Genomic DNA, 24066 nt, shown 5'->3' on the forward strand with positions numbered 1-24066 from the left:
GGCTAAGAGAATTATTAAGGACTCGAGCCACCCGAACAACTGCCTCTTTGAACTGCTGCCGTCAGGCAAGCGATACCGGAGTCTTATGGCGAGCACAGAAAGACTCAGAAGGAGCTTCTATCCCCAGGCCATCAGGCTGCTAAACGAAAAATAATCGCTAAACGAACAATAATCACTATGCAACAACCATCAAATGCACACAGCACACACACCCACACACACACACTCACTCAAACAAACAACACACTGCAGCACCCACTCTCCACACTTTAGATCACACAAACACACTTACACTTTATATTTATTGATAAAGGATTTGCACTACAACTCGTACACCTACTGTGAATTGTACCTAAACTGCACCTCGTCCATTTATGCCTTGCACTATATAGTATTGTATATTAGTACACTGCACAGTATTGTATATTGTATGGTAACTACGTCTACGAACATTGTACATATGTCTAAACTGAACACTGTGACCTCTTTTTTTACTTCTAAATTTTACTATGTCTTTATTTCATACTTATCTTGTCATGCACAGTCTCTGGAGCGCAACAGTAAGAAGCATTTTGTACAAAAGTATTCTGTACTTCTGTATGACAACTATTAAAGAAACTTGAACTAAAGGTAGATTTTGTGAGTTTTTATTCAGTGCACAGCATTGGAGTGAGAATATGTGCAGTAGACGCTGAGCGGAAGCTTATACGACATAGAACCTTGTGTAGTGAAAGGGTTAACCCTTTGTCGTGTGGCAGTGAAAGGGTTAACCTTCTGTAGTGTGTTAGTAGAAGAGTTAACCTTCTGTTGTGTCGCAGTGAAAGGGTTAACCTTATGTAGTGTGGTAATGAAAGGGTTAACCTTCTGTAGTGTGGTAATGAAAGGGTTAACCTTCTGTCGTGTCGCAGTGAAAGGGTTAACCCGTTTGTAGTGTGGTAGTGAAAGGGTTAACCTTCTGTAGTGTGGTAGTAAAAGGGTTAACCGTCTGTCCTGTCGCAGTGAAGGGGTTAACCTTCTGTAGTGTGGTCGGGGAAGGGTTAAGCTTCTGTAGTGTGGTAGTAAAAGGGTTAACCGTCTGTCCTGTCGCAGTGAAGGGGTTAACCTTCTGTAGTGTGGTCGTGAAAGGGTTAAGCTTCTGTAGTGTGGTAGTAAAATGGTTAACCTTCTGTCGTGTCGCAGTGAAAGGATTAACCCTTTTGTAGTGTGGTGGTGAAAGGGTTAACCTTATGTCGTGTCGCAGTGAAAGGGTTAACCATTTTGTTATGTGGTAGCCCAGGTTTCTCTACTCTCCAGGTCGCGTCTATTCGAAAGGCAACCGGTTCATGCTTCCTCGTTCACGTTTTGCGCTCTGATTGGCCACTGCTGTTTCTGGTCGCACCAATTGTGTGACGGCAAGTTATTTCGCCGGTTAAGCTTAGGCACTCTTTTGAAGTTGGTTAAGGTTAGAGTTTGTTAGAGCATGGCAATAGAATGCCAGCCCTGATTCCAAACTCTAAAGACCAACTACCAACTTCGAAAGAGTCGCCTAAGCGTAACCAGTGATAAACTAGGCGTTAGGTAGTTGGTAGTAGCCTGGTCGAGGCGGAAATGGGAGCATCACGCGATTGGGCGCACATGTCACATGACCAGAAACGTCAGGGGCCAATCAGATTCGCAAAACGCATGAACCGGTTGCCTTTCGAATAGACGCCTCCAGGTCAGGTTGCCGGGTGTAACGCAGGCGATAATGGAGAATGACTATGGATGGATGAAGAGGAGGGGGGCGGTGGGGGAGGAGTCTAAAGTGGGTCGGTCCGTGTTGGCTTGGGCCGAGGCGGTGTGGATGAGCGCTCAGTGGGGGCGTGTGGAGTGTTTACTGAAGCGGCGTGTTGTTGTCGAGACGTGAGTCATCGCAGCGCCCGCTGCGTCGTGTTCCCTCAGCGCGGCACTCTTATATTCTAGGTATCTGGCCCCGCGGAGCCTCCTCCAAACATCACTTCCTTGTTGTTCCATGTTAAACACCTCTGCGTTAAACACCTCCTCCAACAGCCAATCAACGCCTCCCAGGCAACACCTTTGAAAAGACAATATGGTGGTGTTGTAGTGTAATCTCATATGAAGGGGTGTACACATCTATCTATCTATCTATCTATCTATCTATCTATCTATCTATCTATCTATCTATCTATCTATCTATCTATCTATCTATCTATCTATCTATCTATCTATCTATCTATCTATCTCATATACACACACACACACACACACACACACACACACACACACACACACACACACACACACACACACACACACACACACACACACACACACACACACACACACACACAGGGCGCTGGTGAAAGGGGTCTTGTAATAATAGACGTGGTTTGTCTCCCACCCACCATGACACACAGTGGAGCTACTGGCCAAACGGCAGACAGTAAAATGTGAACAGTGTACAACTCCTGCACAGTCAGCTACAGGCCAGTCCTAAAGGCCCTGCCGGCCTTAATGTGGGATGGGTGAGACAGTGTGTGAGGTCCAGATTCCACACTTGCAGATCGGTGACAAATTAATGGAAAAACCTGAATGATTAATTCAGAATCAGAATCAGAAAGGTCTTTATTCGCCAAGTAAGGAATTTGCTTTGGTCATTTTCGGTGGCGACATTAGTGGACAGACATTAACAGACAGATAATACAATAAAGAGGTGGAGTAAGATCAAATGAAATATGAACTAAGTTGAGCACAATAGAATAGAATAGAATAGAATAGAATATATTATGGGGGGGGGATTTTTCTGACATGGTTTGGGTCCACTTGGCCCCTGCAAAAGGGTCACTGCAAATCAATGCAAAGTTATTCTGAGTGATCGCCTTTATTCTATGATGAGACATTTCTATCCTGATGGGAGCGGTGTATTTCGGGATCACAATTTCCGACAGGGAGTGTCCTTTAGCAAAACACTGAACCCCTAACTGCTCCTGACATGCATGGTTGAGCAAGGCACTGAATCCCTAACTGCTCCTGACGTGTATGGTTGATTATACAACGGCATGCAAATTTCTCGATTCTGATTGGCCATTCACACGTCTTTATTGGCAACAATCCACGGTCCTGGGCTCAGGACCCGCCCACAACCAAATCACATAACCCTCCCCGGCTCACTCCGGGAGAAAACAAGATCGCGGACAACAAATGGTTATGTTGAAAGCACCATAACGACTAAATATGAAGCGATTCTGTCAAGGGGAATGTGTTAGTCCTTTAAACAATGTTGGATGATGTAATTGATGGGTCTTGACTCAATCTAGAACAAAAGAAAAATCGCGGATTGATTGATAGATTAATTGATTGATTTAAATTTCTTCCTTCCTACTTTCTACTGACTGCAGCGTTCTCTCTCACACTGTCGCTGGCGTACCCACAAACACATACACACACACACACACACACACACACACATACACACACACGCACACACACACTGTGACACACACACACACACACACACACACACACGCACACACACACACACACTCCTGTCTGCAACAGCGGGGGAGTCAGACTGAGAGAGAAGCAGCGCTGTTTTAAGTGAGCATGGTCTATTGAATTGATTGATTGGTTGATTGCTAATTTTATTACTGTACCCCTGGTTTCCAACTGGTTAAGTTTAGGCTAAAAGAAATAAATAAAAAAATAGGGCGAAGAAAACGTTTTTTTCCTATAGGGCAAAGAAAACGTTTTAATTTGTTTTACCTACTTTGCATCTGGTAATAAAATTTTCAATCAATCATTCCAATAATACACAGTTGGATGTGTTAGTTGGTTGGATGCACTTCAAGCTGCTTCCACATGAGGCAACTTCTCTCAATCATTCCAATAATACACAGTTGGATGTGTTAGTTTGGTTGGATGCACTTCAAGCTGCTTCCACATGGAGTTGTGGGAACTACTTTTTCTGGCGGATGGTTTTTTCAATAAATCTTCGATTAATGTGTGTTTATTGTATAGAAATAAGGTTGGATGAATCTGGCAGTTGTATAAAAGCTTTACACCACGTGCAGTCGTGATTTGTGACCAATAAACCATGCCTAGGGGGGTCTAACGACCCTCGGCTGCGCCTCGGGCCTAACAACCACCCCTAGGCATGGTTTATTGGTCACAAACCACTCCTGCGTGTGATGTAATGCTTAAGTAAGGCACTGAACCCAGTGTTAATTTTGGCAGCTATTTTAATTTTAGTTTTACTCTTAAAACCCATGTGTCAAATGCTCCTTTTTCGTTAGTCTAGCCAAAACCCTATCAGCTGATTCACAATAAGTTCTGTATAAGGCTAGAAGCCCAATAGTAACCAAACTGTTGAATCTAGAGGGTGTATGTATGGTTTTAACTAACTGTAACTGTCCTCTACTACTCCCATGACTGCATATATATCTGTGTCCACTGGAGCGTGCTATAGGCGGAGCTTCTACTGTCTACGCCAGGTTGGGGAGTATATAAGTCTTGGTTCCCTCCTACTTTTTCTTCTTCCCACACATGCCTCTCCCGGAGAGGAGAACACATGAGCTGTTGTGGTATGAGTCAATGTGAATGAATAAACCGCTGCCAGCAGAGCAAGGCCACAGATGGAAACCATGCCTCTTGTACATATTATTGTCGCCCCATAGCCATTTCTGTTAACACAAACATTCCTTGAAATGGTCAATAGATTCAGAAATAGTCAGACATGGAATGGAACATATTCTGATTTAAATTGCTTATTTATTTTTGTTAACCAACAAAGCAACAATAGGATAGTGTAAATACACAGTACACACTGATTGCAATTCTCACTGGGACCTACTGTACAAATTTCACACACACTTTCCCTTTTGTCCGTCGAGTCGTACCGTAGATCGCTGACGTCACTTTAAACTTAAAACTTAAAATGGCGCCTCCATCAGAGCATTCGGCTAACAACATTAGCTTAGTGAACCTGCCACTGCACTTCTATGTGCATAAAGTGTGCTAACAAAATATCACAGCCCCTAAGACTGGGAGCGTTCTAACTCTACTGAGCATGTACCCAACATTATATGAAAAATAAAAAGTAATTACGATGTTTTAGTGCGCTTCAAGCGCTAAAGGGATTCATTAACAACGTATACTAGGGTCCATCTCACTCTGTGTTAGTACTCGTCTGTGTCTTTTCATACCAACATTACCTTTTTAAGTGAATGTGGTCTTGTCCTTGTTGTATTCGTGTGTAATGTTGATAGTAGTGGGTGTACACAGATGAAAGAGTACAGTATCTACGGGGGAGAGCAAGCCTGTGTCTGGGATATAGGTTCCAGGCTATTAGCTCTTCTCGCAGCCTAGCCATTCCCGGAAACGGGAAATGCTGAAATAATAACATGAATTATTCTAAAAGTTATAATTATTTTGTCTCATCTTGTTTTAGTCAACATAAATTAAGAGAGAATTCGTCCTGGTTTTTGTAAACTACATTTTTGTGTCCTCAGTTGTGGTCAACGATATTTAATTAATTATTTAGTCACGTTAGTGTCACATGGTCGCCATTAACGTGATGTCACGTCTCATTGCCGTCATGGGGAAAAGCTTTGTTGACGAACATATTTAGTCATAAATTTCGTTGACAAAATTAACACTGCACTGAACCCCTAACTGCTCCTGACGTGCAGGTTGAGCAAGGCACTGAACCCCTAACTGCTCCTGACGTGCATGGTTGAGCAAGGCACTGAACCCCTAACTGCTCCTGACGTGCATGGTTGAGCAAGGCACTGAACCCCTAACTGCTCCTGACGTGCAGGTTGAGCAAGGCACTGAACCCCTAACTGCCCCTGACGTGCAGGTTGCCTCCGCTTTCAAAAGCGGTGTCCCACTTCAGGGGCGATGTCCCAAAGGCTCCTTCAAAGACAAAAAGCAGCCTTCTTTTCCCAAATTTGGAGGATGCTTCAGGGACAGCCAAGTATCCCAGAATGCATTTCACACCAACCGGCAGCAATGGCGGAAGGCTGCAAGCTGTTGTAATGTATGATCTATAGGACCATTATTATGTCACTTTAATTAGGTATCTATTATATCTCTATTTTTGGAAATATAGCAGTGTCAGAAGGATCCACCCCTCCCTGACAAAAGTAGCCACTCAACTCCTCATGCAATCAACAGTCATGTCTCGCCTCTACTAATGCAATGCACTGCTAGCTGGTCTACCGACTACCGCCATCAAGCCACTTCAACTCATACAGAATGCAGCAGCCCGCCTGATCTCCAACCTACCAAAGTCAGCCCATGTTACCCCATTTCTTAGAGAACTGCACTGGCTCCCCATCGCTGCACGAATCCACTTCCAGGTCCTCGACCTTGCATATCGCACGGTGAAGGGAACGGCTCCCATCTACCTCTGCTCAATGGTCTCTAACTACACACCCTCAAGACGCCTCCGCTCTACATCTTCTGGCTGCCTCAGACCCACTCCTATCCGAGCTCCGGGGAGGGGGGTCATTAAAGAGAAGCCGGCTATTCTCAGTCCTTGCTCCACAATGGTGGAACGAACTTCCCACCACAGTTAGGACAGCTGAAACCCGACCAATTTTCTGCCGTCGACTAAAAACACACTTCTTCAATCAATATCTGAAATGAAAAAGTGACAAGATAGATACCAGGGCCCTCATTTATCAATGCTGCATACGCACAGATATGTGCGTAAACCGTGCGTACGATAATTTCTAAGCAAAGTATGGGATTTATCAATATCAATGTGTGCTTGAGATTGTGCGTACATCTACGCACAGCTCCGACCATGCGTACATGGCACCAAGCGGTAGAATAGGAAAACTGCAACAGACGGAATACGCTTTCATGCATTAGAATTAGAGTTTCAACACAGATGTGTTCTGTATGACTGATTAATGATAATTAATTATAGTTAATTGTAAATGTGAGGATGTGGCCAAGCAGTGAAAAAATTTACACAGGTTGTCATCACCCGGTTATTTTGCTCCCCAGTGGAAAAACTGGCAAAAACGTATTCAACACAATTAAATAAAAACATTTAAAATAATACAAAACGATTAAACTTTTCTATAAACAAAATATCACGCAACAACTAGGCCCTTGGCTAAGGGAACTAGCTCCAGCATGGCTGTGTCTCTCTTCCAAGCCTGCTTCTACTTCTCCCCCCAGAGGAGCTTCTATCCCAGGCTTTATCCTGGAAGCTCCTCCTACAGGGACAAACCAAAATCACAACAATCAATTAGATAATACAACATTATTTTACACCTTAACACATTCACGGCCAGGGGTCGCTGTTTACCTTCTGTATAGAACGCCAGTGCTGTAAGTCAATGGGTCTCATTGTTCACTTGTGAGTGCTTAAAATATATCTTATATTATAGCTATGGGTCTAATAACACCGTCGATTGTCAGTGAGTTGCTTCCAGTCAACATGCACAAAACAGATTGTTTTTTCATCCGTACATTTCCGTTTTATACCGTTTTGAATATGAGTATAGTTTTGGTGATTCTTAGTAATCCCAGGAAAAGACGCGATAATAGCGTTTTAGTGGAATCCACTAAACACGTTGTCATTTTTCGCCTGATTATCTAATCATCCTGAAATCAACGCTAGAGTATCGTTATTATCCTTCCTCATGCAAGAATGAAATGGGTCCGTGCCACGTTCTCCAGCACTGCATATGGACGGGGGGGGGTCAGCCTTGCAGATGTATCGTTGTAACAGGTTACCTCGACGGAGTATTTAAACCCCGCCCGCACGGCTCAGCTCGGCCCAGATAACAAACCACAACGTTTCTAATGTAGTGCAGTTGCTGCCACAATGCGTTAGGGGGCGGTATTGACCGTCTGCAATCGCAGACACACTCAGAACAGTATGCACAAGGTGCCTCGATGAATTATGAATGGCAATAGCAAATAAAAGAAATAACGAGTTAAACACGTATACGTGATTGGCCATCAAGCGATACATCATTCCATACCGAGCTATCATCACAAAACAGTAAACCGTGTTTAGGGCACTTTATGTTTATATTTATTAGGATCCCCATTAGTCATCATCAACGTGTTGACTATTCTTCCTGGGGTCCTCACAGATATACACATACAAATATGAAACATTCAGTGTAAATCAGTCATATATCACATACTGTACATAATCAATAGAAAATAAAACAAAAGGTCATAGGTGAATCTATTTCACCATACCTTTAAAAAAACACAAAGTAAACACAAGAAGTTTGGATAACATGGCTGCAGCTACATTCATGCATGACATATATTGATTTCCTTCCGGATTATGGCTCCTTTAAGTTTATTACGCACAGCTCCGACCATGCGTACATGGCACCAAGCGGTAGAATAGGAAAACTGCAACAGACGGAATACGCTTTCATGCATTAGAATTAGAGTTTCAACACAGATGTGTTCTGTATGACTGATTAATGATAATTAATTATAGTTAATTGTAAATGTGAGGATGTGGCCAAGCAGTGAAAAAATTTACACAGGTTGTCATCACCCGGTTATTTTGCTCCCCAGTGGAAAAACTGGCAAAAACGTATTCAACACAATTAAATAAAAACATTTAAAATAATACAAAACGATTAAACTTTTCTATAAACAAAATATCACGCAACAACTAGGCCCTTGGCTAAGGGAACTAGCTCCAGCATGGCTGTGTCTCTCTTCCAAGCCTGCTTCTACTTCTCCCCCCAGAGGAGCTTCTATCCCAGGCTTTATCCTGGAAGCTCCTCCTACAGGGACAAACCAAAATCACAACAATCAATTAGATAATACAACATTATTTTACACCTTAACACATTCACGGCCAGGGGTCGCTGTTTACCTTCTGTATAGAACGCCAGTGCTGTAAGTCAATGGGTCTCATTGTTCACTTGTGAGTGCTTAAAATATATCTTATATTATAGCTATGGGTCTAATAACACCGTCGATTGTCAGTGAGTTGCTTCCAGTCAACATGCACAAAACAGATTGTTTTTTCATCCGTACATTTCCGTTTTATACCGTTTTGAATATGAGTATAGTTTTGGTGATTCTTAGTAATCCCAGGAAAAGACGCAATAATAGCGTTTTAGTGGAATCCACTAAACACGTTGTCATTTTTCGCCTGATTATCTAATCATCCTGAAATCAACGCTAGAGTATCGTTATTATCCTTCCTCATGCAAGAATGAAATGGGTCCGTGCCACGTTCTCCAGCACTGCATATGGACGGGGGGGGGTCAGCCTTGCAGATGTATCGTTGTAACAGGTTACCTCGACGGAGTATTTAAACCCCGCCCGCACGGCTCAGCTCGGCCCAGATAACAAACCACAACGTTTCTAATGTAGTGCAGTTGCTGCCACAATGCGTTAGGGGGCGGTATTGACCGTCTGCAATCGCAGACACACTCAGAACAGTATGCACAAGGTGCCTCGATGAATTATGAATGGCAATAGCAAATAAAAGAAATAACGAGTTAAACACGTATACGTGATTGGCCATCAAGCGATACATCATTCCATACCGAGCTATCATCACAAAACAGTAAACCGTGTTTAGGGCACTTTATGTTTATATTTATTAGGATCCCCATTAGTCATCATCAACGTGTTGACTATTCTTCCTGGGGTCCTCACAGATATACACATACAAATATGAAACATTCAGTGTAAATCAGTCATATATCACATACTGTACATAATCAATAGAAAATAAAACAAAAGGTCATAGGTGAATCTATTTCACCATACCTTTAAAAAAACACAAAGTAAACACAAGAAGTTTGGATAACATGGCTGCAGCTACATTCATGCATGACATATATTGATTTCCTTCCGGATTATGGCTCCTTTAAGTTTATTTTTTAAACTGTCCTTGTTTTCCGTCCGTATGATATGTAATGGGATCCTATTCCAATATGTTATGGCTCTACATTGCAGTTTTCTTTAGAGCATTGGTTCTAGGCAGAGGTAGAAGTCTATTCCCTTCTCATCATGAAACCCCCCCTGTACTCTACCCCACTTGGTTCCTTCCAAATCTCCCCTCCAGAAAAGGCTTTGGCCTTTCCCAGTTCTGGTTGGGCAGCCAGAGATCCTACAAGGAACCAAGTGGGAGCACAGACAAACGGTATTTACAAACAAATGTATTTATTTTAAATCCACATAACATGTTGTGATTTAACAGAAGGTGTTTGTCTTCTGTGCCTGGGTTTTCCCAGTACCTACATTACAAAATAAACTATGCCAAAGGCCTAAACTAAATGTTTGTCAGCATGACCACATGTGGGGAACAGGCCAAACCAATTAAGGCCATTCCAACTCAGAGAACCTGAGTTGCCAGCAAGATGTTATACATAGAAGAGTGGTGTGTGTATGGCCAATGTGCATCCCTACTTATAGGGCATGGGATAGCCCCATGACAGTAAAATAGAGACATGAGTTTAATTGTTGTCAAACTCTATAAATAGCATTTGGAATAAGTCTTTCCGAATTAATGCAGCATGGCTTATCTTGCATTATCAGAAGAGTTGTCACACGGTGCACTCCGCGGGGAACGTGTTTTCAGAGATAGGGCAGATATACAGTATTTGCCGAGAGCATGGAGTGGCTCATTCCGCTACCCGAGACACATTCTTCTTGATTTGTACCGCAATTTGGGACCCAAATTGGAGCATGAAACAATGCGCACAAAATCCCTGTGCACATTCAAGTCCTCTCCACCCTGGGATTCTTCTCAGTGTGAGATTGGAGATTGCTCTGGCATTTCCCAACCCTCCATGAGCAGGATTATGCCCGCAGTGTTGGGTGTCATAATTTCCCCAACCCCAACTACATACAATAATCATATGAATAATAACTGCAGGCCGGGGTCAATAGAGAATTTCACACCATCACCGCGTTTCCCAACATCATCGGAGCAATTTGTACCCATGTAGCTGTCAAAGCTCCATCAATCAAATAATTCAGTTATGTGAATAGAAAGGGATTCTAGTCGGTCAATGTACAGATAATCTGCAATGCGCATTTGACTGATACGTTTTGTTGCCGGTGGCCGGGAGGAACGCACAACTCGTTCATTGTGCAGAACAGTTCTGTGGCCCTTCGTCTCCATGGAGACGCTGTTGAAGACGGATAGCTTATTGGTGTTGCGTTACCCATTCAGGCCTAATTTTATTTAATTAAATTAGTTATTACTGGGGTATCTGTAATCTTTTTATTTTTTTTACTTTATTGCCAACAGCAATACAATAACAGTACAGTACAGTACAAATGACAGTACGGACAAAATAAAATAAAGTAAACATTTACAAATAACTAACCTTGAGATTGGGTCCCTCCTTCAAAACATTCCCACCTACACAAATATACCTACACATTTCCCTCTCTATATATACATACCCATAATACACACATGTACATTTCCCTCCATCCTGTCACAAAACAGTGTGTCCCAAGCCTACCCAAGATAGCTAGTAATTGACCTCCATCTCCTCTCAAAGAGAGGCATCTTCAGCTGTAGCTGGGCTGTCATGTGTCCCATCGTATGTACATGTTTAACTTTCTGTATTTCCATTGAGCAGTCGTAGGGGGCTCAGGTTTCATCCAGTTAATAGTAATCCTTTTTTTTGCAATCATCAATAAGATGTGTAGTATATAGTACTGATCCGTGTCCAACACTCGTTTAATCTGTATTTCTAACAGAAACAACATTGGGTCCATGGGGATGTCTGTTTTTTCTATTTCTTCTTTTATATCCTTCCAAAACGTCTGTATTTTTGGGCAGTCCCAGAATATGTGCATATGATCACCATCCATACCACATTCCCTCCAGCATTTGTTGGTAGAGTCCTTTTTGAAGACACATGCTGTCAATGGAGTTCTGAAGAATCTCATTTTGACCTTCCAATCAAATTCTTTCCATAACTGGCTTCCAATCCCCCTGTGACAGTTAGAACACATGGCCTCCCAATCCTCATCCTCCACTATTGTATTCATCTCTAGTTCCCATTTTTCTTTAATATGTAGAGTGTCATCAGACATGTCTAGCCTTAGATTTCGGTACATAAGGGATATTTGTTTTCTTGTCAATATCGGGCGTTCACACAGTCGTATAAAATGGAATTCTATATTGGTTATCTGGGGTATCTGTAATTATAATATCACTTAAATGCACGTGATCGGGGTTATCCACTGAAGCCATGGCTAATGACTCTGACCAACGACCCAACAGGAGCGCAATTATAACCGGGCTCAAGCGCTCACAAGAGCCATTGTAGAGCGCACAGTTGGCCTGCTTGTTTGGCACGGGCCAGACGCAGAACACCCACAGTGCAAATGTCGAGTCAGCTTGTCATTTATTTCTGTCAATGTGCTGGTTCTGTAGGACTGCGTCAGTCAACACGCTTGGCTCCCGGCACACCGGAGATAGTCTGGACGCTCCCTCCTCCTGGGTGTCCACGGGAATGGGCAACTCAGCAGAATTGTCTGTGAAATTGACTACTTCATTGGATTTATTTATTCTTAAAAAATATTTAAAATAAAAAATTTAATATTGTTTGTAATATTGTAAAATAAAAAGCTAAATACTATTATTTTGTGTGTCATGTTTCCAAATAGGATTGTTCACAACAAAATGCTTTCTACCTTAAATTTGTTGGTTAGATGACCTCTGTGATCAATCTCGCTCTCAGTGAAGTTTCTCATTTTAGTTTGCTTAGCCATTATTCCACATTCCACAAACAAGCATGTTCCCATGGGGGTGTACCATATATGGTTAATTAGGGGCGGTTCTGTATGCAAATACTTAGAATCGTGCACGAGCATAGACGGTAAGAACAATTGGTATTTATCAACACAGAGTAATAGCATGTGTGCGTACGACCTGTGTACACACGTTTGATAAATCCAGCTTTTTCTGTGCGTAGAGACATTCTAAATTCCGTACATAGGAGAGAAAATAGAACACTTTCTATGCATTGTTGATAAATGAGGGCCCAGGTTCCTCTCTGTGCATTCAGTAGAAAGCTATCCAGCTGCAAGCTAGCCTAGCTTACTGTAGCACAAATGAATGGAAGCTACAGTACTGGTAGCCTAGCAAAATTAATAAAGTTACTGGAACCAGTTAGTATCTAAATTAATCAACTTTACTTTTTATTTTTTTATGTTTTTGGTAGATTTTTTTTAAATAGTTTTTTTTACTACCGGGCAGTCCGGTAGAGAGAGAGAGAGGAAGAACGGGAGATAGACGGGGGGAAGACATTCGGCAAAGGTCGCTGGGTCCGGGAGTCGAACCCGGGACGGCCGTGTTGCGACGCAGCGCTACTGTGCTACTTGAGCGCTCAATCAACTTTACTTTTAGGGATTTCGGTGCATCCCTACTATTTTTCATCTACATGATTTCATGGTGCAAATTAATAAATGTAGTGGAATTGGCAATAATCAAATAATCTGGATAAAATCATTGTTTTATACGTTTGATTCAGATGACACTGTCGGCCATTTTGAGCCTCTCTTGACTGACCAAGCCAGAGGTTTGATTGATTGATTGAAAACTTTATTAACAGATTGCAGAATGGGTACAATACAGTACAGCTCAATACAAACAACTGCTAAGAGGATGAAGACAAGGCAAATACTTTTGTCTTGTTTACATAAGGGTCCTCCATTTTCAATTCATCAAGACATTTATGACATACAAGACATACAAATAAATATACGGTACCGTGTAAGAAAGAGAGAACATCACCAAAAAATATATATCCGAAGGGGAAAAAACTGTACTAGAGGGGGTGGGGGAGTGGGGGGGGGGGGGGGGGGGTTTGACATTTACCAGTTTCTAATTGCAGCCACCCATAGGTGCTCTTTGATTTACATTCCTTTACGGCTGTGGGTAGGGCGTTCCACATTATTGTACCATGAGGTGCAAGCATAGTCGTAGAAACCTTGAATGAGTGCTCCTGTTAGAGTCTTCAAGGTATTCTTATTTACCAGAGAGGAGATCCTGTACAAAAACTTGTTCATTGGTTGACTTTTTTTTTTATTACATTGGTTGCCATTTTGTCACAGGAAAGATTTGCCTCTAGTTACCTCCAGGTAGGTAATTTCATCTTTCTTTGTGACAGCATTGTCACCCACTGTAACAGGTACCACTGATAGCTGGTTTCGAAAGTACATTGGTTTTTAAAGAGGCCATGAAATGCCAGTTTTACCGCTTTAGTCTGCTTCTAGTTCTCATCTATTTATCACTATTTGCCAATTTATTTTATTTGCGTACAAAGGAAATCCATTGTTTTCTCTTCCTGGAAGACGTACCTACTGCATGAGTGACGTCTTTACCGCCCCCAAAAATGTCCAACACATCTCAGTTTTAACAAGTCAAAACAGATAGCTTTGGCACCATCTGTTTCCCCGTTTAAAAGATGAGGCGTAGACGAGACACTCATCGGCTGATTTTACACCCATTACAACTGAAATGAAGAAAAAACTTGTTTTGTGAATTTTACAAATGACCATTTCAAAACACATGTAGTCGTTTTCCAATGAGAGCGGGGGACACATGGTTCACACTGCTGCACAGCGCTAAACTGCTTAGACAGCGGGGTAACGGTCCAACTCAAGTCAAGTAAAACTCGCCAAAAGAGCTTAGAACGCTGTCACCTCACAAAGTGGTACAATGATTACGACGTCTCATGTTCGTCACAGCCGTGAATTATACCAACCAAAACAAGAAGTGGAGCTGTGGATGACTTCTGCATCTGAGCTATCATTTGGTTGTGGCTGGACGGACTCGTAGTCGTAGAAGAAATGCATTTATGGGTCTTGGTCTTTTCGTAGCCCGTGTTGACGACAGGAAATAAATGTAATTATACCCTCTTTATCCTTTAAAATTGTAGCTTATGAGGTTTGAATGTGGCAGCTGCAGTTTGTGTGTGTGTGTGTGTGTGTTAGTGTGTGTGAGAGAGTATGAGTGTGCGTGTGTTAGTGTGTGTGAGAGTATGCGTGTGTGAGAGTACAAGTGTGTGTGTGTGTGTGTGTTAGTGTGTGTGTGAGAGTATGAGTGTGTGTGTGTTAGTGTGTGTGAGAGTGTGCGTGTGTGTGTGAGAGTACAAGTGTGTGTGTTAGTGTGTGTGTGAGAGTGAGTGTGTGTGTGTGTGAGTGAGATTATGAGTGTGTGCGCGTGTGAGAGTACAAGTGTGTGTGTGTGTGTGTGTGTGTGTGTGAGAGTATGAGTGTGTGTGTGTGTGTGTGAGAGAGTGTGTGCGTGTGTGTGAAAGTATGAGTGTGTGCCTCTGTGTTAGTGTATGTGTGAGAGTATGAGTGTGTGTGAAAGTATGAGTGTGTGCGTGTGTGTGAAAGTATGAGTGTGTGCCTGTTAGTGTGTGTGAGTGTATGAGTGTGTGCCTGTTAGTGTGTGTGTGAGAGTATGAGTGTGTTAGTGTGTGTTAGTGTGTGTGCTCATGTCTAGCAGCAGATTATCCCTGGCAGGGCGTCTGGTCCCCTGGGGGTTGTCCTCCTGCTAAAGCTGAGCTGACACCGGGAAAGGTCACCGCAGGGTGCCATAACAACGCCAACACAGCCCGCCATCCGACGACAGAGCGCCAGGACGTCCCCAGCGACCTCCGCCAGTGAAATGTTGTTTTGGCTCTGTGCTCGTATTCCTTTCGGATATGAAGCGACGCTGCCGTTATGAGGTTAAGTGCAATGTCTGTCGGTGTTTCACTGTTAAACTTGGTAGTCATCGTGTCATTAGCTTCCCCAAGAAGTAATGCCTTAGTAAAAAGTATCATTTACATTTACATTTACATTTAGTCATTTAGCTGACGCTTTTATCCAAAGCGACTTACAAGTTCTGTACGACAAGCCATCAGGAAGAGCACAACTCTATCAGCTGAGTAACAATGTTCATCAAAGTGTTGAGTGCTACAGTGTAGGTTAGTTTATTAGGACAAGTGCATGACAGTATGGTTAGTTAGGGTTAGATTTTTTTTTTTTTTTTTTTTTTACAATTTGCATACAGTTGACAGAATAAAAGCAATGCATGAAGTGCAGACATAAGAATAGGTATAAAAAAACAATAAAAGTAGTGCAATGTAGAAAGTGCAGACATAAGAATAGGCATAAAATAAGTACAATACGTACAGTGTTGCTCGAAAGCATGTGAACCCCCCCGGAACAGCCAGTCCCCCAAACACCCCACATATCAATCCCCACCACATCCCCATCCAAGATAAAGCATGTCATGACCGAAGGAAAACGAACAGCCCACATTTTTGTATGGGAAACTATGGAGCCAAAATGTCAAACGATGAACAGTCACTCTTGAACAGTCACCCGCCAAGTACTTAGTGGGATGAACAGTCACTCTCCAAGTACTTAGTGGGATGAACAGTCACTCTCCAAGTACTTAGTGGGATGGTCAGTAGCGGCCCAGGCCCACGCAGAGTCCAAACACCTGACACAGACCCAGAACCTTGTCCCGTTTAGATCCCCTGTAAAGAACAAATAAAGACCTCAAATTATCATTCAGTCCAATTTAGTTTTGATTCCGTTTTTTTTCCCTAACAAATTCTGTCGTAGCTCTCATATCCTCTTATATCTCTTACATATCTACACATAATCTATATATAATGTATACATATCTACACACAGGGCTGTACGTAACCTTTTTTTGCACATAGCACTGGTGCTACAGAGGTTGATAGTTTTGTAGCACAGGCCAAAATCTTGTAGCACAAGTATAAAACGTGTTATATTTGTAACAGTCACAAATGTGCCTATTGTATTTGTGTTATTTAGTTGCAGTGCCATGTTTGGCTGTTATTTTCATGCTGACAAGTTGACGTCACACAGCCAGACACGTTACGTGTAAGGAATTATGGGATTTGGTGTTGGATGTATGGACTCTAGGGGTGGGAATCACCAGTTTCATCATGATACGATATGATATTTGCCGATATCTGCCACGATACGATACGATGCAGGTGCCTGCAATCGATATGAGACGATATCATAAGCCCATTTAACACAATCAGTAACATTTAGATCAACTCAAAAAAGGCAACGGAAATATCATTTGACATTTACATTTTTGACCTCTTCCAGACTTTTAAAGGAAAGTGCCACGTTTTGATATATTGAGCTTTAAACTTTAAGTATATTTTTTTGGAACTCACAACACGCAACCTAAAACCCCTTCCTCTCCCAAACCGTTCCTGCAATTGTTTTATGTTGCATGATGATCATGAATACATTTATTATGTATTGTATTTTTTATGTTTAAATATCAACATTATCTGTCCATCCTCAGTACATTTACTATAAATATACTATACTTCATCTGGTCTTTCCAAACGCGCACGCACACACACACACACACACCACACACCACACACACACACACACGGAGAATGCCTGCCCTTCCCCAGTCCCCTCTGCTGTTCTCTCTGTCTATCGCTCTGATCAGGATTAGCTTGTTAGCTTACACTAACGTAACGTTAATTTCGGGCTTTAACGCGACGTGGGCATAAAGGAACGGCGAGGATTGCAAAGCATGTTAGATGCATTTGACCCGTTGCGGAATAAAACAGCAGGGACTTGTTTTGGGTCACAAAATAGGCACACTAGCCTTGTTATGTTGCAATGTCCGCGTTCCAGAGGCTACTGCTGTGCTGCGAGCCGAGCGGATACGGCTGTCCATGGGATTTTCAAAATAAGAGTATCGATATGAACCGAACGTTGCTAGCTGCCGGAGCCATAGTTATTATGGCTGGAGCTGCGCTTCTGTGGAGATGAGACTTGCCACAGGATTTCAAAATAAGAGTATTGATATGAACCGAATGCCTATCGCACGGGTGCTACTGAAGTAAATCCATTCATCGCACAGACCGATGTTGCTGTAGCACATGCAATATATATCTCGCACTGTACAGCCCTGCTACACATAATAATTACATAATCTACACATGATATACACATAATCTATACATATCTACACATACTATATACATATCTAGACATAATCTACACATAATCTATACATATTATCTACACATAATCTATACATATCTACACATAATCTACACATAATCTATACATATTATCTACACATAATATATACATATCTACACATAATATACACATAATCTATACATATTATCTACACATAATCTATACATATCTACACATAAACTATACATATCTACACAATCTATACATAATCTACACATAATCTACACATAATCTATACATAATCTGGATTGAATTGAATTGAAAACCTTTATATATCCCTGTAGGGAGATTCAGGTGTCCATCACAGCATCAACAGCATTAGTATAGTTAAAAAACTAAAGTCAAACATAATAAATACAGCAAAAAATAGAGCTAAAAAAGCAGTGAAGGAGATAAAAAGAGTCTACAAGATACAAGATACAAGAGCTTTATTTGTCACGGCATACAGGTATACAGTGAAATGCGGGGGGGTCTTGCTTGTCTATTTCAGGTTGTTATTGTCCATATAGCAGATCCTCTAGTCCGAGGCAGTTTGCCCATCCTGGCCCTGCCTGGTTGTGGAGCTTGATAGCTACTGGCACAAAGGACTGCCCCGACGAAGACAGCTCGCCATGGAGTGGGTGGCAGGGGTTCTCAAGGATAGCGTACAGCTTCCTCCTCGTCCTCCCCTCTGCCACCACCTCCAGACTGTCCAGGTCAGCTCCCACCACAGAGCTCGCTTTCTTCACCTTTTGTTTGTTTAGTTTGTCTGTATTGGTGTTGCCCCCCCCCAGCATACCACAGCGAAGAAAAGGTCACTAGCAATCACAGACTGGTAATTTGCTGCAGACATTGAAGGACCTGAGCCCTCTCAGGAAGAACAGTCTGTGAAGCTCCCCACCATGGCTCTGTATTCCTCATAGTTGTCGTTGGTGATGTATCTGCAGCTGAAACAGAAGTCTGAGGTGTAGAGGGTGAACAAAAAAGGTGACAATACAGTTCCCTGAGGCGCGCCAGTGTTGCAAATCAGCACATCTGATTGGCAACCCTGCAGTTTTACAGATAAGATCATCTCCCGATTCAGATACAATTTAACACAAACAGTTTCAAAGATATTAATGTTTCTCTGCATATTTTCACACCGCCAACAAAGTACTGGGCCCGTTGTCTCGAATGGATTTTGGTGCGTCTCCTATCCTCTCATGTCTGTGCTTCTCCTCTCTGATACCCGAGACAGAGTACTTAGCCAGTGGCCACTTCCCTCAGACGCAACTGTCGTTTTTTCAAACAGCGAGGAAAATAATACAGTCGGACAATCTAACAAGAATTAACGTATTTACAAGTCGTATTACGTTTTGCAAATAAGGAGACATAGATAACATCTCAAAGCACTCAAAATTGCCAATATCGCCATTTTGACCTATTTCTGAATGTGCAGCGTATGGCGGGTTTCACCGTGGCGGGTGACATCTCATTGTCCATAAACAATATGAACGAATTACATGTGTAGCATGGTCTACAACAGGGGTAGGCAACCCTAAGCACGCGTGCCTGCATAGGCACGCGGGGGCATTTGCATAGGCACAGGGGGCAGCATTAAAAAAAATAAAATAAAATGAAAATTATATATTGTTTTTTTTTTTTTTTTTTTTGCTTTGAAATATTATAGTGAAATATTTTGCACTGTTGTCGCATTTATCTTGTTGAAATCCTCCCACAGGTTCTTTTTACTACCACATATTTAATTGAGACCCTTTATTTGTTTATTATTTCAATTTAGCTGGAAATACATTGCTACATCATTCAGTAACATTTGCAGAGCCTTATAACAAAAACATTATTACAGTCACCATTGTGACCAGTGGGATTAATCAACAAATGGTATTATTTATTTTTCTATTTCATTGAACATTGCACATGTTAAAAGCCATTTTTTTACTCAAAATGTGAGTATTACCAAGTCAACTTGTGTTCTTAAAACAATGACAATAAATATAGTTTTATTAGGTTGAAATAATGTGGTTGTGTACTTATTTTTCTGTTAACTTATTATGGATTGAAAACTGAAAACCTTAATGCACAGTAACTGAACTCAATATTTTTAAGTTCTGGTAACTTATTATATATTTTTTTTACAGTGTAGTCTTGCGATCAATCAAAACTTATTTACACGATATACCTCACATTCACCCTCCATTCACATCCTGGTGTTCTCCATTAGGCCTGTAGGTGGAGCTATGACAGCACACGTACAGTACACACACCAATGGTGTGTGATGTGTCCAAAAATGAATGGGAAAATGTGAGTGAAATGGTCGCACTGTATGCAGCTGTTTGTCTGCATTGCATTCCCCCCCCCCCCCCCCCCCAACTCAGATTTAGGGTTGATACAACCATCATAATAATATTGTTAATAATAACAATAACAATAATGATGTAATAATGTAAAAATTATCATTAAAAAGACCTGATTATGAGAGAAAAAATATTACGATGCATGGAATATTGTTGAGGCACACTAGTTACAACTATATTTCAAACAGGCACCCCATGTCAAAAAGGTTGCTGACCCCTGGTCTACAAAATAAACTACAAAACAGGAACAGAGACATAAGGCAGACACTATAGTGAAAACATGGAAGATTGACACGAGTCAGTAACAAGAAATGTTTTTGTATTTTTTTAATTTTTTAGTACAAGAAGGCAAATAAGAGGAGAATAACATATTAACGGTATATAATGAGGAAAAGGAAACAAGCAGTCATACTAACAGTAGATGTAACACTGATGCACAGGAGTAACTTAATGTGATGGTGATTTATGATGAAATTAAATTAGATTTTAATAGTTTTTTGAATATGGATAAGGAGGTTGTTGACCTCAATGTTGAATTTAGAGTGTTCCAGAGTTTAGGACCTCTAAAGCTTATGTTGAATTGATGGCTAGATGTCCGACAGAAAGGTAAGTGGAGTTTATTGCTATCAGGAAAATCTTGCCTATTGTTAATGAACTTGAATATGAATGAGCATGTTTGAAAGGTATTAAGTTTGTCAATTGATAGTAGAGAATATTTGCGGAACAGAGGTGCAATCTGGTAGAGTGGGAAATCATCCTGAGGAACCTCTTCTGGATTATGACAAATTTGTTAAGATATGATGGATATGTTGCAGCCCAGACTATACAGTAGTTAAGGTAAGGAAATAAAAAGCTATAATACAAGGTTAGATGGGCAGAGGGATGTATCATGGGGCAGACCTTTCTCAAAATTCCAAGCATCACATTGACTTTTTGCAGACATTGTCAATGTGATTATGCCAATGTATAGCATAATAGTATACATGTGCTATATTCATAAAATTGTCTTGACATGACATAATCTACACATAATATATGGTGCGGAGGGGCTGAGCTTTTACTTCTGGTTACCTGATGAGAGAGAGAGTGAGAAGCTCTCACCCTGATAGGACACTGAGGATGTGGCCAAGCAGTGGAAAAACATAGTCTTAGACAGCTTGTCATCACCCGGTGGTTGCTTTTTATTTTCTCACTTCTTGTTGTTCTCCAGTGGAAAAAACAGGCAAAACACATTTAACATAATAAAATATGAACAAAAATACAAAACGATTGAACTTCTTCTCTAAACAAAATAGCAGCCAACATTGAAGCTTCGGCAGATCTATGGCTCTCTTCCACCATCCACTCTTGCTCCTCCACCTCTCTCTCCCAGAGGAGCTTCTACCCCAGGATTTTATCCTGGAAGCTCCTCCTACAGGGACAAACCAAAATTACATACATGCAATCAATCAAGGAGCACAGAAATTATTTCTCAATTAAAATAATTCTGTACACATTGGATACATTATTCCATACCGACATATCATTACAAACACCAAATAGTGTTTAGGGCACTTTTAAAGTCTATTCCCTTTTTATCATGAACCCCCCCCCCCTGTACTCTACCACACTTGGTTCCTTCCAAATCTCCCCCCCAGAAAAGGCTTTGGCCTCTCCCAGTTCTGGTTGGGCAGCCAGAGATTCTACAAGGAACCAAGTTTGAGCACAGACAAAGGGTATTTGTTAACAATTTACAGTAGGGATGTCCCGATCGCATTTTTTTGCTCCCGATCATGTGATTTTGAGTATCTGCCGATACCGATCTTTTCCCGATCCCATCTTTCACATTAGTAACCGATTTGACGCATTTTTGTCAGAAACTGGCGAAGCGAGACAAGCCCCTCTGTTGCCTCAATAGCCCCTCGAACGCGGTGGCTCATATTACATTCACCCTGAGCCCCTGAGAATGTGCTTCATACGAGAAATATTCAAAGTTTCAATCTGTTTGCACATTAGTATACATTCACAGTGTTCGACTTACGTAATAATTTGCTCCATTGTGGTCTGAAACGCAGACAATAATCCTCACAAAGCGAATGTTGACGTTATCCAGGGGAACGTTAACTTCATTCAGGCGAGGCATTGCAATCAATACAGCTGTTTGGCAGAGCACCAGCCGCCTCCCCCATTCCTATGTTGTTGTTTGTGGCTGTTTCTCAGGTGGCGTATTCGATTGGTCGTGTTGAACGCAGCTCTGTTCTTTCCTCCACGCGGAACGTCCGCCTTGCAAACATTGCAACTGGCAATTAGACTGGCTTCGGTTTCAATTTTAAAATGCTTCCAAACTTCTGACATTTTGTCTAGCTGCTCCGAGTCATCAGGTGGACATAGCCTGCCGGTGTTGCGGGAGCGACGCGTTGTGAGCTTGTAGGTCTGCTATTTTCGGCATACGTCACTGTTGTGCGACGGTGTAAATCAAAGGAAATGCGTTTGTTTTGTCAAATTCTTCTGCTCTGTGCGACAATAAATAAATGATGATATGTAATTTAAAACCAAAACTAAGGCCTCAGTATGAGTTTAAGCCATGAACATGGTCATGTTTGTTGAATAATGTTGAATGTTTTTTTTACTCCCGATTTATTTTTCTCAATCCCGATCTGAAAATCATGTGATCGCCCCCCCGATCCCGATCACGTGATCGGATCGGGACATCCCTACACATAACACGTTATTTTTTTTTTATTACTTTTTCCTACGATTTTCTCCCATCCCAATGTTAGTCGTTATGCCAATTCCCAATCCCCTTCCTGGTCGCTGCGCACTTACCCCCCACAGTCGGTCTGGGAGAGTGGAGGCTACCACGTGCTTCCTCCGACACACGTCCAGCCAATCAACCGCTTCTTTTCACCTGGCGCGGATTCTCACTGAGAGGGCGTAGTGTGTGGAAGGATCACACTATCCCACTTAGATCCTATCCGCGCTTAGCAGGCGCCCCGACCGAACTGTAGGAGTCGCTGTTTACAACGACCCGGACCCACCCCGCCAGCTTCTCCCACCCTCTAATACTGCCAATTGTATTAGTGTGAACGGCCAGCCAAGCTGGTGACAACCCCGGAGATGTGAGCTGGATTCGAACAGGCGAATCCAGCCGCTCCGGGGTTGGTGACGAACGCAATCACATAATACGTTATGATTTAACAGAAGGTGTTGGTCTTCTGTGCCTGGGTTTTACCAGTACCTACATACAAAATAAACAATGCCAAAAAACCTAAATGTTTGGTAGCATGACCACATGTGGGGATCAGGGCTAAACCAATTATATAATTGTATCCACTTTTTCTCCTTTTTCAATTTTTCTCCCATCCCAATTACCCGCGGTGCCAATTCTCCCCTCCCCTGTCTTGAACGTTGCTCGCATATGCCCCCCACTGGCCGGTTGTAGGGAGGATAGAAAGGAGTGGGGAAATAAATGTCTTTTGTGGTGTCTGTGATAATGTTTAATTTTATATATGTATTTATTATTATTTTTGTTATTTCTATTGTCATTATTGTTGTTATTATTATGGTAGTGTGAGGTCGTGTTTATTATTATTATTATTATGATTGTATTGTGTTTGTCTTGTTTTGTGTATAAAATTAAAAAGGAAATAAAAGTATTTGATACAAAATAAAAATAAATCCAAATATGCAACACTCCCAGACTTTAATGACACTCTAAATGGCCCTCTAAATGACCCACCC

The 24066-nt window shown here is 41.7% G+C and overlaps 1 protein-coding gene across 1 annotated transcript in view; it reads left to right on the forward strand.

Annotated features, from left to right (window-relative positions):
• Window positions 1–24066, forward strand: part of LOC311242055 (protein TANC2-like) — a gene marked incomplete at its 3' end in the record, with an annotated part of 454715 nt that overhangs the window by 426035 nt on the left and 4614 nt on the right. The window lies entirely within an intron of this gene.

Source organism: Notolepis coatsorum (genome assembly GCF_963971535.1).
Source record: "Notolepis coatsorum genome assembly, chromosome: 15".
Classification (NCBI taxonomy): Eukaryota; Metazoa; Chordata; class Actinopteri; order Aulopiformes; family Paralepididae; genus Notolepis; species Notolepis coatsorum.